At 34.5% G+C, this 16,300-nt stretch overlaps 1 protein-coding gene across 1 annotated transcript in view; it reads left to right on the forward strand.

Moving 5' to 3' along the window:
• Nucleotides 1-866: 866 nt before the first annotated feature.
• The window catches only part of RAB27B (RAB27B, member RAS oncogene family), a 166,120-nt gene continuing 150,686 nt past the window's right edge, over nucleotides 867-16,300 (forward strand). Inside the window, exon 1 of the mRNA XM_036823750.1 lies at nucleotides 867-918. The gene's annotated coding sequence lies outside the window, so the exon portion shown is untranslated. The remainder of the gene's footprint in view (nucleotides 919-16,300) is intronic.

The raw sequence follows: 16,300 nt of genomic DNA on the forward strand, positions 1-16,300 counted from the left end.
TTCCACAAATATTTTTTTCCTGAGGGCCTACTATGTGCTAAGTAACCTTCCAGGCGCTCAAAGTATTACTCCATCAAAGTGAATAGAACAGATTCCTACATAGAACTTATGTTGCCTTGGGGAGTTAGACAATAGCTAAATAAAAAAGTAAAAATATTATATGGGAAAAGGTGCTACAAAGGAAAAAAAAAGTGGGGCAAATGAATAGAGAAAGATGGAGGGTGGTGTTTATCTGGAGTTTTGTACGTTTTGCCTCTCTTAGAGAATAAGCTCCTATAGGTCTCTATTTTGTTTGCTTTGCATTTATTTTATTGGAGACTTCTAAACAGAATATACTAAACATGGAGTTTTTAGGTCTTTAACAAATACTTGTTGCAAATGGTAAGAAAAGATTTCTCAAGCTTTTAAAGATCCCCTACTTCTTCATATTTTTTTCCCTTTACCTTTTAAATATAGTGGGGTGGGGGGAGCAAAAGACATGGATTGCAGTCAATTTAGTATATGTGGGAATTAGTTTTCTTTCTATAAGCCCTCTGGCTCTAATATTTTCCATAGCACAGTTTATTTAACAGACAAGATCATCTGTAATCTTTTTGTTTGTTTCAGCAGTATCTGGAAACATTAGAAACCCTGTTTACTAATCACTTTTTCCAAACCCAAGCCCCACTGCCCTAATGCTTAACGAGCTGACGTACCCGAAAAACCCTTGATGAAACCCACTAGAAGAATCACAAGAAATAGGCTCTTCAGAGTTACCTTGTGTGCTAACCTGGGGCCGGCACTAGGACCGCCCAGACGCCAATAGGCAGCCAAGCTTCACCGCCTGTCAGAGGGATTGAGCCGCCTTTGCTGTTACACAAGAGAGCAGGCAGCAGCCGTAGCAGTTCAGCATCCTTCCCCCTTCTGGTGGATCGGAAGGTATTTACTTGCTGTTTATCATTCAGATTTTGTACACCGTCCGTGTACCTTTAGTGTTCACTTAATCTGATGCTCTGGAACACTGTCCAGCACTTGTTGGGTTACTATATTATTTTATGTTAATTTCCACAGCTGATGGAAGCAACAGTGCCATAAAGAAATGGGCTAGATATTTCCAGAGGCTGAAATCTGGAGGCATTTGGAGGTGTAAGTACATCGGTCACAGATTTCTAATGTGCTGGCTGTGTTAACTACGTCTTCTGACCTTCTTCCTCATTGAAGGATCCAATGTAAGATGCCATCTACATATTTCATTCATGAAGGAAAAGAACCAAGACGGTGACAGAAACCACTAACGATGGGCCTGAAACTCCACTTTGGAGTGGCTGTGGTTCCCTCTTCTAGCCTGTGGGTTTGCAAGAGGAGAAGCTGGATTTGCAACAGAGTTTTGATGGGAAAGAGCTTTTGCTCAGGGCTGCAGGCTGCTTGCTTGCTCGCTGCTTTCTGTTTTCAAAGCTCAAAAAAGGTCCTTTCTAATCATTGCAGTGGTGCAGTGTAGGAGTCTTTTTATGCTTCGTTTATTTCTGATTTCAAATACTCTTGTCATAAATGTGGGCTGCCAGAAAGCTGTTAGACCATTCTGTACCTCTCAGTGTAAAGCCACTGAAGAAAAATCTAGTTTGCTTTCTCTTGACCATACTATACTCAATACTACAATTAGTAGGTTATATTTAAAAAAATAATAATCTTAGATTCCCTTTCTTGTTCAACAATAAATCTGGTTATGTGTGGTAAGGGAGTAGTTTGCTATTAGAAAATCTAAATAAAGATGACTCTACAGAGAAAATTGGACATTCCCTTTAAGTATTTTACAAATCAATTGAAGTTGCTTTTCTGGGGCCTTGGTACAAATTTCCTGCATTAAAATCTCTTTGAAAATTTTAAAGCCTTGTCAAACTGTCAGATTAGATTATTACTTTAGAAGTTAGATCAGATTTAGGAAACTTATACCAAAATGTATTAGGTAAACATATTTATAACTCAATAAAATGTTGTCATATTAATGGTCAATTCATAGAAAAGTTTAAGATAAACAGTGTCATTTAATTTATTTCAGGAAAGAAAATATCAAACTAAGACGCAAAGCAATTCATCAGTATCGAAAAAGTGACTTCAATGAAAGCAATTTTTAAAATAAATTTTAAAATCCTTTTAGTGTTTCAAAAATTAAGTACAATATATTTTCTATATTGGAACACCCTAAGTGAGATTTCAAATTGTTTAAGTATCAAACTTTGGAAAACACACCTATAGTTCTAAAACTCAGTTTTGTAGAAGAAAGAGGGACAGAGGATATGAGGGAGGGAGAAATTGAGTCTTATTTTATTGTTCCATACTTGGTATATTTAGAACATTCTGATGGAATATTTACTATATAAATATGCTACCCATATTTTTCAAAATGTAACAAAAATTTACAAAGCTTATATTAATTTGCAAATCCTTAAATGCAAATGAATATAAGTATGTAAAAATAACATGCTAATATTGCTATATAATATTTCTTTAGCAGGGAAAATCTTTTTGAAGACAATGCCTTGCTTCTAGTGGAAATTAGGGAAATCAGGTTGGGGTTAGTAACAGCCTTTCAATATTCTGTGATGGAAAAGTAATTTTTAAAGTTTATTTTTAGTTGGTATAACAATATACTAGATAGCTCCATGAACTTTTGTTAATAAAGTATCTCCCTCTCTCTTTTAAAAACATTTTTTGTATTCCAAGTTTAGAATGTTGACTCAATTCTTCAAATTAATACTTAGCTTGAAAATTCTTGCCCAACATATGATTTGCAGCCTTAATCTTCAGTTTTACGTCATACTCATACATGTCTTATCATAAATAATTTTAAATGACTTCATTTTATGTTCAGTCTACCGGTTCATTGAATTCAGTGATGACTTAGGGGAAAAAATCTTGAGAACATAGATCTTATTCAGAATTTGATACTTTTCTCAGAACCTGAAACTTCTTCCTGAATTTAAGCCCTGAAATTAAGTCCACTGGCTAGAGTCAATTGAAGACAGTGGGAAGAGTGCTCAGCAGAAATCTGGAATTGCTGGCCAACAAGTGGAGTTTAAGCTGAAGAATAAAATGCAAAAGCGAAAGCTAATTTGTTAAAGTGTGAAAGTAGTGATTATCTGGTGATTTTATCCCTGAGGATAACCCCCTTAGGCCTTGAAAAGTCTCCCTGTCCTGCAGATCCAGGTGAATATCAGTATTGTCTAGATTTGCTGATTAAGTAAGGTAGGTATTTCTAAAAGGTTAATTTTACATACATATTTTTTTTTAAAAAGGTTCAGCAGATAGCAAATCTGGTTACACCAATTTTGCCTGCAGCCTTGTGGGGAGGGTTCTAAAGAATATAACATATTCCATTTGAAACTGGTGCTTAGTAAGACCTTTAAGAAAGAGATGGAAAAAAATAGCTTTTACATGACTAAACCACCTAGAAGAAACTAGTGTGTAGGGAGAAAAGACATCAGCAAAACTTGTTCTGGTATTTCAGTTTACTTTTATTTTGGTTTTCTGAGCGCCTGTGCTTTGAGTAAGAAGAGATATCTCCTGGTAGAAGCTGTGGAAAATGCAGCTGGGGGTTGTCTTCCAATGGGAAGCACTTCGTGTTTGTTGAAGGCGTAAAGAAACAAATGTAAAGAAATGACAAATAGTCCTTCTCAATTTATCCTGCAAGGTGATTACAGTGCTAACATGAGTTTTTCAGACTCTGTTGGGCACATATACAAGCCACAATAAATAGGAATTATATGTCACTTGAGAATTTCTTTGAAATCTAATTATGATTTTCCCTTAATAAATAAAAGACCTAAAGGGAATGGAATGAAAGAGTATTAGTGGCAACAGTTACAGTTGTGCAAACCAGGAGGGATAAGTTTTGTATTTTGCTGGAGTTTGGCAATAGGGGTAAGCGAGTATCCATTTTTATCCCGAAAAATTTTTCGGAAGAAGCTTTTCTCAAAAGCAAAGATGTCGTTTACAGAAATTGATTTTATGTATAAAGAAATAAGTTTGTAGGTACAGTAGAAGGCTTTTAAATAGATGAGACGCAGCCTTTGGGTAGAAAAGAGCCATTAACAATATGAAATGTGTGCCGTGCATTGTTGATAAGATTCATCCCAAACATTAATTGTCCCTCCTGATTCTCACAACTGTAACTGATATAAACATGGGACACCACTAATATATGCTCAGTCCCTTCCCTTAGGTCTTTTATTGAAGAGGGAAGAAGTTAAAAACTCTAAGGAAACTGTTGACAAATATTAATCATGATTTCATAGGTGTTAAGTTGCAAATGAGCTTTGCTATTCCCCCGCATATAATGTAATAATTGCAGTTTGCACTTTGGAGTTAATGTAAAATTTTACGGACACAGCATTTAATATTTTTGGACTATCTTTTTATTATTATTGCTATTAAAAAATAATAATGGATTATCTTTTTAAAAATAGATATTTATCAATTTCTTAATGTATGTCAGGTATGGAATTTAGACTAGTAAACAAGGTATGTCCAACATTCATGGTCTCCATCATTCCATCATTTTGTGAAGGGAAATAGGCAACAAACAAATATTATGAACCAAACACATGATTATTAAACTTCTTTAAAAATTATTATTATAATTTCTTACAAATAAACCAGAATATATCTGTTAGGTACTAACTTGAAAATTAGAAGAGAGTGCTAAGATAAAGAACGACTTGGTGGCTTTTTTAGATGTGGTTGTCTAGAAGTTTCCCTGAAAAAAGTGACGTATCATCAGGGATCCCAGTGAAAGATTCAGCCAAGCAGAGGGCAGCATGCGCTGTAATAGAAAAAGTGCAGACTTTGTGTAAGCCTACTGCAATTTAAATCCATTCTGTGTCATTTTATTTATTTATTTATTTATTTATTTATTTATTTATGGCTGTGTTGGGTCTTCGTTTCTGTGCAAGGGCTTTCTCTAGTTGTGGCAAGCGGGGGCCACTCTTCATCGCGGTGTGCGGGCCTCTCACTATCGCGGCCTCTCTTGTTGCGGAGCGCAGGCTCAGTAATTGTGGCTCACGGGCCCAGCTGCTCTGCGGCATGTGGGATCCTCCCAGACCAGGGCTCGAACCCGTGTCCCCTGCATTGGCAGGCAGACTCTCAACCACTGCGCCACCAGGGAAGCCCCTGTGTCATTCTTAAACCTTGAAATCTTGAGCATTCCACCCCCTTGATGAAACTTTACAGAGTTTTGAGAAGAATGAGATTTTCTTTACAGAGTTTTGAGAAAAATGAGACAACATATTGAGTGTCCATGACAATATCTGGGGCAGATTTAAATTTCCATTATAACTTATAAAGTATTGTTGCAACTTTATGAATTCACTCCTTTGAATACCTAGTCAAATAAACAAGTATTGGACTATTTTATCACTCCTGTCCCCCTTTAAATTCTTCCGGTGATTCTATAATCACACAGTTGAGGGAGAAAAGATAGCCCCTTCCACAGACAGCAGAAAAAGAGAGCAACGCTCCTGAATTTCCTAAAGACCAAGTCTCCATGAGGAGCTTTGTCAGATGCAGTTATGGTATATTTTTGATTGTCTCCTCAGGACCCACCAGCACAGTGCTTGATGGGGATTAATTAAGGTGCTGTTCTTCCTAGGGAATGCCAGACTGAGGTGACCACACCCAAGGAGGTTAGCTACATGTCTCTTGCCAGGACTGTGCTAACTGGACTTGGCCTGTCAAACACAACTTCTCGAGAAGTTCAGTGAGATGAACGTGGCACTTCACAGTGCACAGCACAGGGTTCAGGCTCAAGTTGAAGAAGCGAGTTCATTGGTGAAGATGATACTTTATTGATACTTGGAGTGACTCACATCTAAACACTTTTGGAGTTTTACCATCTCATCAGTGTGCAGCCCTAAAATATATGCCTGTGCACAAACAGCCACAGTATATATATAATTTTTAAGTGTAAAATTGCTATGAGTGACTTTTAAGTATTTTCCCCCTATTGCTCGTGATAATACAGCTACGTATATTGGCAAAATTGTTCAACAGTGTTTTTCCCTAGTCATTTCAAAGGAAAACATTAATCCTGGATGTTATCAGCTAGATCTAGGTGAAGCTACTTTACTAGACAGAATCCCAAATGAAAAGCTAACCTAATTTAAAGCATGAAAGAGGATGGCATTGAAAAGAGGCATCACTGGGGGAATAAGGTCCCTGACTGGTCTAGATTGGATGTGGCCAAGTTCCTGCTCTTGTGGAAGAAGATGGAATACTCCAGAGTGGCAGCCAGACAAGTTAGCAAACTCAGACTAAAGCCTGTTCTGTGCAGGACCAACAAAGTGCAATGGCCATTGCTGAGGGTGAAGAAAGCAGTAGAGAGATTCAAGTCAGAAAGTAAAATTAAAATTCAAGTTCATGAGGCCTTGTGCTGCTGGTATTTAAATCTATCTTCTGCTCAGTCACTCTCCATGTATGTGTCCTTGGAAATGTAACTTGATCTATTTAGGTCTTAGTTTCTTTATTGCAATATATTGAATTTTAGTAATACATTAATATTATTAAGTGAGAGACAAATGTAATATCTAAAAGGCAGATAATTAATAAAATGAAAGTTGGAATAGCAGTAATCATAGTAGGAAAACTTGTTTTAAAGGAGAAAGCATAATTCAAATTTAAAAGGGTTGTAAAATAATGATTAAATGTACAATTCACCAGTAAGATGTATCTATCCTGAACCTGTAAACACTCAATAACATAACCTAAATTAATATAAACAGAATATATAAAGCAAGGAAAAATAGAAAAATCCGCAATCATAGTGAGAGATTTTATCAAAATTCTCTCAGAACTGGGCAAACATTAATAAGAACAGAGAATTTGAAGAGTACAATTTACAATCTCAATTTATTAGACATATATGAAAACTGCAACCAATAAAGTTATTTTCTTAGGCACACAAACATTCTTCTTATGCATAAAAATTTACTAACACGAAAAACAAAGCAAATCTCGACAAATAGCAAAGATCAAATATCATAGTTAACATCATTAATTACAATATAAAAAATTTATTTGTACTAGAAACTTGTGCAGTTCAAATTAGCTATATACAACGAAAAAGGTAATGCAATCCAGACTTGAAAATCTAGAAAATAGTATCTAGATTTAAAAACAGTTATTAAATTTCATTTGATCCCATTTAAAAACTACACTTATCCATGCATCTCATTGGGATTATTTCTAACCAGGCACAATTTTCACCTTTTACACCAGGAAACTGTGTAAGGGTTTAGATAAAACAACCAGATTTCTGAACTGAACACCCTTGAAATTTTCCCATTAAACCACATCTGCATGATAACCAAATAAATAAATTATTCGTTTATAATAAATCCACAATTCTGATTATGAGGCCAAATTTCTACTGCATTTACTCTGATAACTATGGGTAAATCCTCATTTTCAAGATTAGAATTAATTCATAACTGGATTCAAGATGGTCTGTATTATAAGACCCTATATTTCTTAACACAGAAAATATTTCAATCACTGTAAAATAAACACTGACCAAATCAATTATTGATGGAACCCCAAAATGATTCATTTGCATCATGATATTGTAGGATACTTTTATCTATATTGCTTTAATTATTATCTTGCCTTTCACTTCTTTTATAAACTGTTTTTTAAAAACCTTAGAATATAGAACTTTGACCCTTAACAGACCATTCTAATGCCCTGCTTTAGAAAAGTTTAAATTATTCTCAATTTTCCATTTGTCAAAATTCAAACTAGATCAAAATTCCATTTCAGATCTATAGCAACTTTGCTCTCAATCTGAAAAGGGCAGAGAGACTTTCTGTCTGAGCATCGCATATACTCTTTGATAAAGAATGACCTTTTTTTACGCCTTAACAAGAAAAAACTCTAGGAAAGATACAAATCTTGTATCATTCTATGTGTATGTCAAAAGTTATCTATATGAAGGACAAATGGCTCAATGAAAGAGCAACTGCTCCTGGCAAAGTGATCATCTAAATGGTGCTTTTTCATTTTGAATGGATCCCTTTAGTTGTTACTGCAATAAAAAGACAGTATATTCCAAGTCTGTTCAAGTTATTTTCAGAATGTGAAAGTTTCCTTCTTTCAATAATATTCTGCCTCCATTAACGTATTCAAACTTTTCAGTTTTAGTATATTTAAAGTGACGTTTAGAAGGGACTTTAGAAATCTTTGTCTACCACCACCAGTTTAGAGATGATGATCCTGGAGTTCTAAGCGGTCTGGTCATGAGAAACCATGTCTTATGTTTTTCAACCTGGCCTTATTGTATCAGCTTATAGTTTGTTAAGTATAATTTCAAAACGTAAAATTATAACTTTTGGGCAAATATAAGATAGACATGTATAAGAAATTTTCTTTTATAAATTAATTCATGAAGGATATCAGTAAGATGTCATGACCAGTTTGAAAAGCATTTAAGAAACGGGATATAGTCACAATTTAAAAAAGAAGTGTTAGGGTAAGATTGTGGAGTTTAAAAAAAAAAAGTTAATCTTTGGGATTATCTGCTTCATCAGACAAAAAATAATTTCATTTCGATGGGAGAAAAACCTAAAAGTTAACAAGTAACTTGACTAAATCTGGGACTTTTAATCAATAGTAAACAATGGGATGAACTAAGTCCCTTTCCTTAGACAAGGCCAAAGGTGGTCTGTGACCCATATGTTATTGAAAGTACTTTCTGCCCATCTTTATGCCTCATTTCTATGGTTTAGATAAGGGACTGACCAGCTAAGCCTGTGTGCCAAGTCCAGCCCATCAGCTTTTTGTAAGTGAAGTCTTACTGGAGCATAGCTTTGACCTGATTATTTCCAAAGGTGCATCAAGAATGTTAATTCACCATAGAGGCCTTCTAGAGTTTGCTTTGCAAATACAGGTCCTTACAGTATTGAGCAATACTAATGCCACAAAATTTACTTCTGTCTGGAAATTTTCATAAGGAATCTTAAGTTGGACTTTTAAAATTCTCTTTTAGTACGTCTTCTATCTTAAGGCTAGGAAACCAACCCCAAAACACTCTTTCCACTAGATTTCACCTGCAATACCTATACGTTTAGGTGAAAGCTTCTCTTTTAGAGCTCCTTCAAATTTGCTAAATTCCCTAATCTACTAGATCAGCTTCCTAGAAAGGCTTTGTGGGCATCAACTCCACATATGTTCTATAATGATAAGCTGCCATACTTAAGTAAGAATCCATCTGAAATATGACACTCCAAGCATAGACTTGGTTACAACACTGATTTGTGTAGTTATATCCTGGTAAATGTGGTGATAGATTCCTATTGATACTATGGAGATTTTAAATTATTTTATTATTTTTAATATTATATTATAATTTTTATTATTTTATTATTATAGTTTTATATATATATTTTTTATTGCCATGGAAAGGAAGGAGACTCAGTAAAAATATTTACTTCTAAATTGCAAGTGGGTTGGTGAGACTCAGATACCATTTAGAACATTTAATTTCAGTTTACAAAAGCATAACTTTCTAATGTTAGGATTAGAAATAACTCAAGAAGGAAGAAAAAGCATTTCCTTATATGCTCATTAAAAAATAGAATGTTAAAATAATGCCAAACATATTCCAGACAAATAATCACACTTGCTTTTTCCTCATGAGCTCATTTAGTCCTGGTGGTTAATCCTTTCATGCACTATGCCTGCTTCTGGGTTACAAGGAGTCCAGCAAATCCTGACTCATTTCACAGGTACAGCCTGAAAGCTGTCTAAGCCATGTGAGTTTAGAAGCCTATACCGCAGAGTCTATTCTTTGAAGATACTTGGTACTGTCCTTTGTATAGGGCTCCAGGATTGACCTTTGTCGAAGACACCGATTCTAGCCTATAGCTTATGGCAGCGCCTTCAGGCAGACATCCAGAAACAGAGAGCTGTTTGATGATGAGACTGATTGGCTGTTAATTTCTGACAATAACCAATGATGTCAGAAGAGAGGAGAGTAAAATTCTTTAATAGGCCTCTCATAATGGTTTGACCAATGTTTTCTCTGAGACAACAACATATTACGGAAGGCACTGAAGAATCTCCAGGGCCTTCCCCACAAAGCATCTCGTTTCTGAAATATTTATATTAATAGTTTATCTATGCAAATTAGCCTAAGGAAGTCTGAGTCTCTATTCTGATTTTACAGCTCTTATATAATAGTATTGAGCTAATTAGTAACTATGAAACTGCCAAACAAACCTAATTATTTCTAGCAATTATTTTCACTTTTTTAGAGTAAAATAACAAATCTTTGTCATTTATCAGGTGCTCTCTGAGAAATCTCAAAAATAATTTTATAAGTGAATTTTAGGGGCTTTTGGGGGTGACCTCCCAAACTGCTAAAATCTAATTTTCAAATCATGCCTCTCTGGAAAATAAACAAATGAACAAATATGAACAGTTTCACATATTAATTAATAAAGAAACCAGATGTTACGATCACTTTGGAGAAAATGTGAGGCATTATGTATACATAGGCAAATTAACAAAGATATGTTAAAGCAAAATTACTACAGATTTGAAAACTGGCTAATATCTAACAGGTCATAAATCTTTGGGGTTATTTGCTCCACTGGGCAAAAATTATTTGCATATCTAATGGATAAAATTCTACAAATTAACAAGTAATTTTACAAAGTCTAGGTGTTTTAATAAAAAATGAATTGGGAGATTGGGATTGACATATATACACTAATATGTATAAAATGGATAACTAATAAGAACCTGCTGTATAAAAAAATAAATAAAATTCTAAAATTCAAAAATAATAATAATAATAAATGAGACAAATAAGTAGTACATTCCTCTAGACCTGTGCTGTGCAATAAAGTAGCCACTAACTCTTTTAATATGGCTATTAAAATTTAAACTCAAATTAATTAATTTTAAATTTAAAATTTAAACTCAAATTAATTAAAATTAAACATAATAAAACTTTATTTTGTTTAGTGGCTACCATATTGGCTTAGTGGCTACCATATTGGGCAGCATTTCTATCTTCACTGAAATTTCTTTGAGATAGCACTGCACCTGCCTAGACAATCCTTAGGTGGCCATTGACCATCTATGGATAAGGATAAGTTCCCCACATTTTTGCCTTATTTCCAACTTTCAGAAAAATTTTCTGACAGTCTTAACTGTGATAGAATTTATAACCATCTAAAAGTAAAACTCAGTAGTAAATGACTACTATCTGAATAGACTTTACGTGTAGCACAATCATGCCAAAACAGGGTGATTATATGATACATGATATATTTTGGTAGCAGTATAAAAATGACTTTAGAGCAATGCACACTTTGAAAAAATACAATGCTACTAAAATATGTATCATTTGAATTACTCAATGTGATTCAGTCAACCCTCTTAGGAAACCATAGAAGTTGGGATGTTGTGAATGTTTCTGGTAAACAAGAGTAGGGTCAAAACAGAAAAGATGTGAGTCAGGACAACCATAGTATCTAAAGAAAGTTTTGCCTTTTGCTTCACATAGCATTTTATTTTTCTGTGTTTAATTATGATAAAATGGAATTACACATATTGCCATAAAAGTAACTTCTATGTTAAATAGAACCTAGGTTTTATAGTAATGCTCAATAGTGCAGAAGGGAAATACAATGTTATCAAACTAGGATGCTATTTAAAAATTGTGAGAATTACTTATGTAATAGATAACTGCTTTATCTTGGATTTCTCGTTAACAAACTGAAAGCATTATTTCCCTGAATTTCATTACTGTATGTAAATTTCATTTATTAAACAAATAGCTATTAGGTGCCTATTATACAAACAAGATAGAAACAGTGTCTGCCCATACAGAGGGTGCAGACTGGTAAGGAAGGCAGAAAATAAACAAATAACTAATTAATTACAAATGTTGTAAGCTTTATGAAGAAGTAGTGTGAGAGCATATGAGGGAAGCTCTACTAATCTGTTGGGATAGGAGCTGGGTGTGTATTTGAAGGCATGCAGCCAAGAAAGCCATCTTTCAGAAAGTGGCATGTAAATTAGGATCTGGAGGATAAGGAGGGATTTTCTAGATAAAGGAAAGTTGCAGAGGGTGGAAAATTTCATAAAGGAAACATCATATAGAAGGCCCCTGACCAATGAGGTAGCATGAGCATTTGAGTTTTCAACTGAATGAAGATGTAATGACTTGAACTGTTTTCCTAATGCTATTTCCCCTTTTTTGGCCAAAAGAGAGAGAGAGAGCAGATTGGCCCAAATTACCTCCTTATATCAAATTGCAATCAAGGAAATACGTAAATAGACAAAATCCTTGTGACCTACTTCTCATTCAGAATTGCCAGAAATGTTTCCCTCTTTGGAAGAAAGCTGCCCATAGTAGTCACCTTGACCTTCCACTGAGGTCCAAAATGGAAGAGATCAACTTCATATCCTAATTTATGGGTTCACTGTTGACTCTCTGGGCTGTCTTATGCAAATAAAGTTTCTTTCTCATAAATAAAAGTGAAGGCTTGGGTGGGCCTACTGACTTTAGGCATAACTGCAGGTGTTTAAGTAACCAGAGAAGAGGAGCTACTGCCCTTGCCTGGGAAAATAGCCACAATCTTAATGCCCAAATAACTCAATCTTTATTGATAGTATCAATTATAGATCATCTACATTCAGATATCTAAGTGACATTACATTTCATTGCAGAATTTTAGATTAGATAATGAATGGATGGATCAAAATTTTCTTTGTGAACTTTATCTGGAACCTTATCTCGGCACCATCTTTCTCCCTGTCCACACACTTCTCATGATGCATTTGACCCACCGTTATAAATTTGTTGCTGTATTTGACATTTTTCCTAGAATATGAGCACATAATAATCTCTGTATTTCTAGCACTTAATGCTTGGCCAGTGATGTTCAATGTGTGTTTATTAAGAGACTAAGCAACTGAATAAACGAAGGATTGTAGGTTTATAAATATATTAAAAGAAAGAAAAAGACCTTAAAATATCTGGCTGAATCAAAGTTTTTCATTTTATATGGAAGTTAATAATATTTAATTTATTTGATTAAATAATATTGACGAGGCTATCAATCTCATCAACAGTATTTTCAAAGATGAGACTATCCATCTCATCAACAATATTCAAATTTTATTGAATGCTTCTTCTGTACAAATCAGCAATACAAAAATAAAAGGTATCAGGCATGGTTCTTGCCTTCTAGGAATTGGTGACAAAGTTGAAAAACAAGGATGTTTGTTTAAAAATGTAATGTCTAATATAGGAAATGTGTACTAAAAGCCAAATGAGTACAATAAAAAGTGAGAGATGCCAGAGTTAAGAATGTAAACAGCAAGGACATTCTGAAACCCAGGTCATATTAAAAATCACAAGAGGGACGACCTTTCATAAAATACTAAACTCCTGTAATTGTTCTTAGATGACTAACCATTGACTCATAATCTTGTCCTTTTGCTATATCTCTCAGTATTTACTTACATTTTCCACCCACAAACAACTGGAAAAAAGAATGAAATTAATATCTGTTGATCACCTACCATATCTCAGACATTGTAGTCAGAATTTTACATAATGTATCTCTACCTTAAACATTTTTAGAACATAAACACATTCACAATATTTTTTAAAAATTAAAGAAAAATTTTATCTGCATCTTTTGCTTAGTTGTTGTGATGGAACCTGATCTTGACAAGAACTTTTTTCCATAAAACAACTTTGTTGTGGTGTACTTACATAAAATAGACACCTATTTTAAATTTATAACTTAATGCATCTTGAAAAATGTGTACTCCTGTATACACATTCAAGATAGAGAATATTATCGTCACCCCCCAAAATTCCCTGATGTCTTTTTGCAATCAATCTTGGCCTTAGGCTACCTCTGATATGCTATTTATCACTATAAATTCATTTGCCTTAGCAAGAATTACATATAAATGAAATCATGCAGTATGAATCCTTTTGTGTATGGCTTCTTTCATATGTAATGTTTTTGAGTTTCACCCATGTCCTTGCATATCTAAGTAGTTGAAGATTTTTAAAAAAATTTCTTAGTAGTATTCCGTCTTATGAATATACTACAATTTGTTTATCCATTCTCCTATTGATGGACATTTAGGTAGTTTTCGTTTTTTGGCTGCTATGAATAAAATTGGTATGAACCTTGATTTTCAAGACCTCGTGTAGAAATGTGTTTTTATTTCTCCTGGTGAGCACCTAAGAATGGAATTGCTTTGCAGTATGCTAAGTTTACATTTAGCGTTGTGTTTATTGTAGTTTGGTTTCCCAGCAGAAATATTTTGAGAGTTCTAGTTTCTCCTTATCTTCACCAGCACCTGATATTATTAACGTCTTTAAGTAAACCTTCCCTGTGGGTGTGTAGTGGTAGCTCACTGTAATTTTAATTTGCATGTCAAGTTAAATCAGTCTCTGATAGACGAATGGAGTTGAGCATCTTTACTTGGGTTCATTAGACATTTATCTTCTTTTGAGAAGTATCTGTTCAAATCTTTTGCCCACTTTTATGTTGAGTTGCTTGTAACAGAGTTGTAAGAGTTTTCTATATTTTCTGGTTACAAATCCTTTGTAAGATATATGTATTGCAGATATCTTCTCTCATTCTATGGCTTTTTTTTTTAACAAGACTTTATTTTTTTTAGAGCAGTTTTAGGTTCACACCAAAATTGAGAGGAAGGTACAGAGAGTTCCCATACACCTCCCCCCCAACCACCTGTGTAACCTCCCCCATTATCAACATCCCCCATCAAAGTAGTACATTTGTTACAACTGGTGAACCTGCATTGACACATCATTATCATTCAAAGTCCATAGTTTACCTTAGGGTTCACCCTTGGTGTACATTCTATGGGTTTGAAAAAATGTATAATGACTTATATCCATCATTATAGTATCGTGTATAGTATTTTCACTGCCCTAAAAATCCTCTGTGCTCTGCCTATTCATCCATGCCTTCCAACCCTTGGCAACCACTCATCTTTTTATTGCCTCCATAGTTTTGCCTTTTGCAGAATGTCATATAGTTGGAATCATACAGTATGTAGCCTTAGCAGATTGGCTTCTTTCACTTAGTCATATGCAGTTGTCTCCTCCATGTCTTTTCATAGCTTGATAGCTCATTTCTTTTTTGTGCTGAATAATATTCCATTGTCAAGATGTACCACTGTTTATTTATCCTTTTCCCCTCTGGAGGGTGTCTTGGTTGCTTCCAAGTTTTGGCAATTATGAGTAAAGCTGCTGTAAACAGCCACGTGCAGATTTTGTGTGGACATAAGTTTTCAGTTCATTTGAGTAAATACCAAGGAGCATGATTGCTTGGTTTTATGGTGAAAGTGTGTTTAGTTTTGTTTGTTTTTTTATTTTCATAACAGTTTTTTTTTTTCCTAAGAGCAATAGGTTTTAATTTTGATATAGTCCCATTTACGTTTTGTTTTTGTTTTTGTTTGGTCATTTATGGTTTGTGCACAGTCTGGTGGCAATTTCACATGACTAGAGGAAGAATTCATCCCATGCTTAATATTATTAAAGTTCAGTTACTTGATTGACTCTACATAAGGCAGTAATGTTGAGGATCATCATAGAAGAGTGGTTTTATCTTATACATTTATTAACCAGTGCTCTGGATAATGAAATGATTCATAGGCACTGTCTACCTAACTCCTCAGATGTCTAAATAGAAAGAGTTATAGAGCCTCAGGGTTAGGAAGGAAATGATAAGACATTTTTTCCATCCATTGGATAAACATTTTAGCAGTCAGATCATTTTTCTAATGCACTTTCCAGAACCTATTTTCATTATAGGCAGCAATGTAGCATAACTTATCTGGGTGTTAGAGCAGGAAAAGAAATAAGAAACTTCTCTCTGATTTTTCATTTATAAGATGCCTGCCTGAGTTTCCACAGCTCAGCAGTGGAACATTTCTGGTCAACGTATCACTTGCTTCCAAGAAGAATCATGCCTTGGGAGAAGCTACAGTGGTTCTCCGGGCAGAGTGGGAGCTTTCTAATCAGACAAAGCTAGGCATGTATGCTGGGCTAGCAAAATGAGCAAGTCACTGAAATGTCCTGAGCCACAGTTTCCCTCATCTGTAAAATGTAAAGGTTAGGATATATACACCAAAATACAGTAGGATCTCACCTGATGGCTTTTCTTTTTTTCTTGTTTTACTGATTGGTGATATAAATAATGAAATAGAAATTTTATTTCTGGTGCATTTTTATTATTAGAAGAAAGACAGCTAAGAAATTCAGCAG

The sequence above is a fragment of the Balaenoptera musculus genome, chromosome 14 (assembly GCF_009873245.2).
Source record: "Balaenoptera musculus isolate JJ_BM4_2016_0621 chromosome 14, mBalMus1.pri.v3, whole genome shotgun sequence".
Lineage (NCBI taxonomy): Eukaryota > Metazoa > Chordata > Mammalia > Artiodactyla > Balaenopteridae > Balaenoptera > Balaenoptera musculus.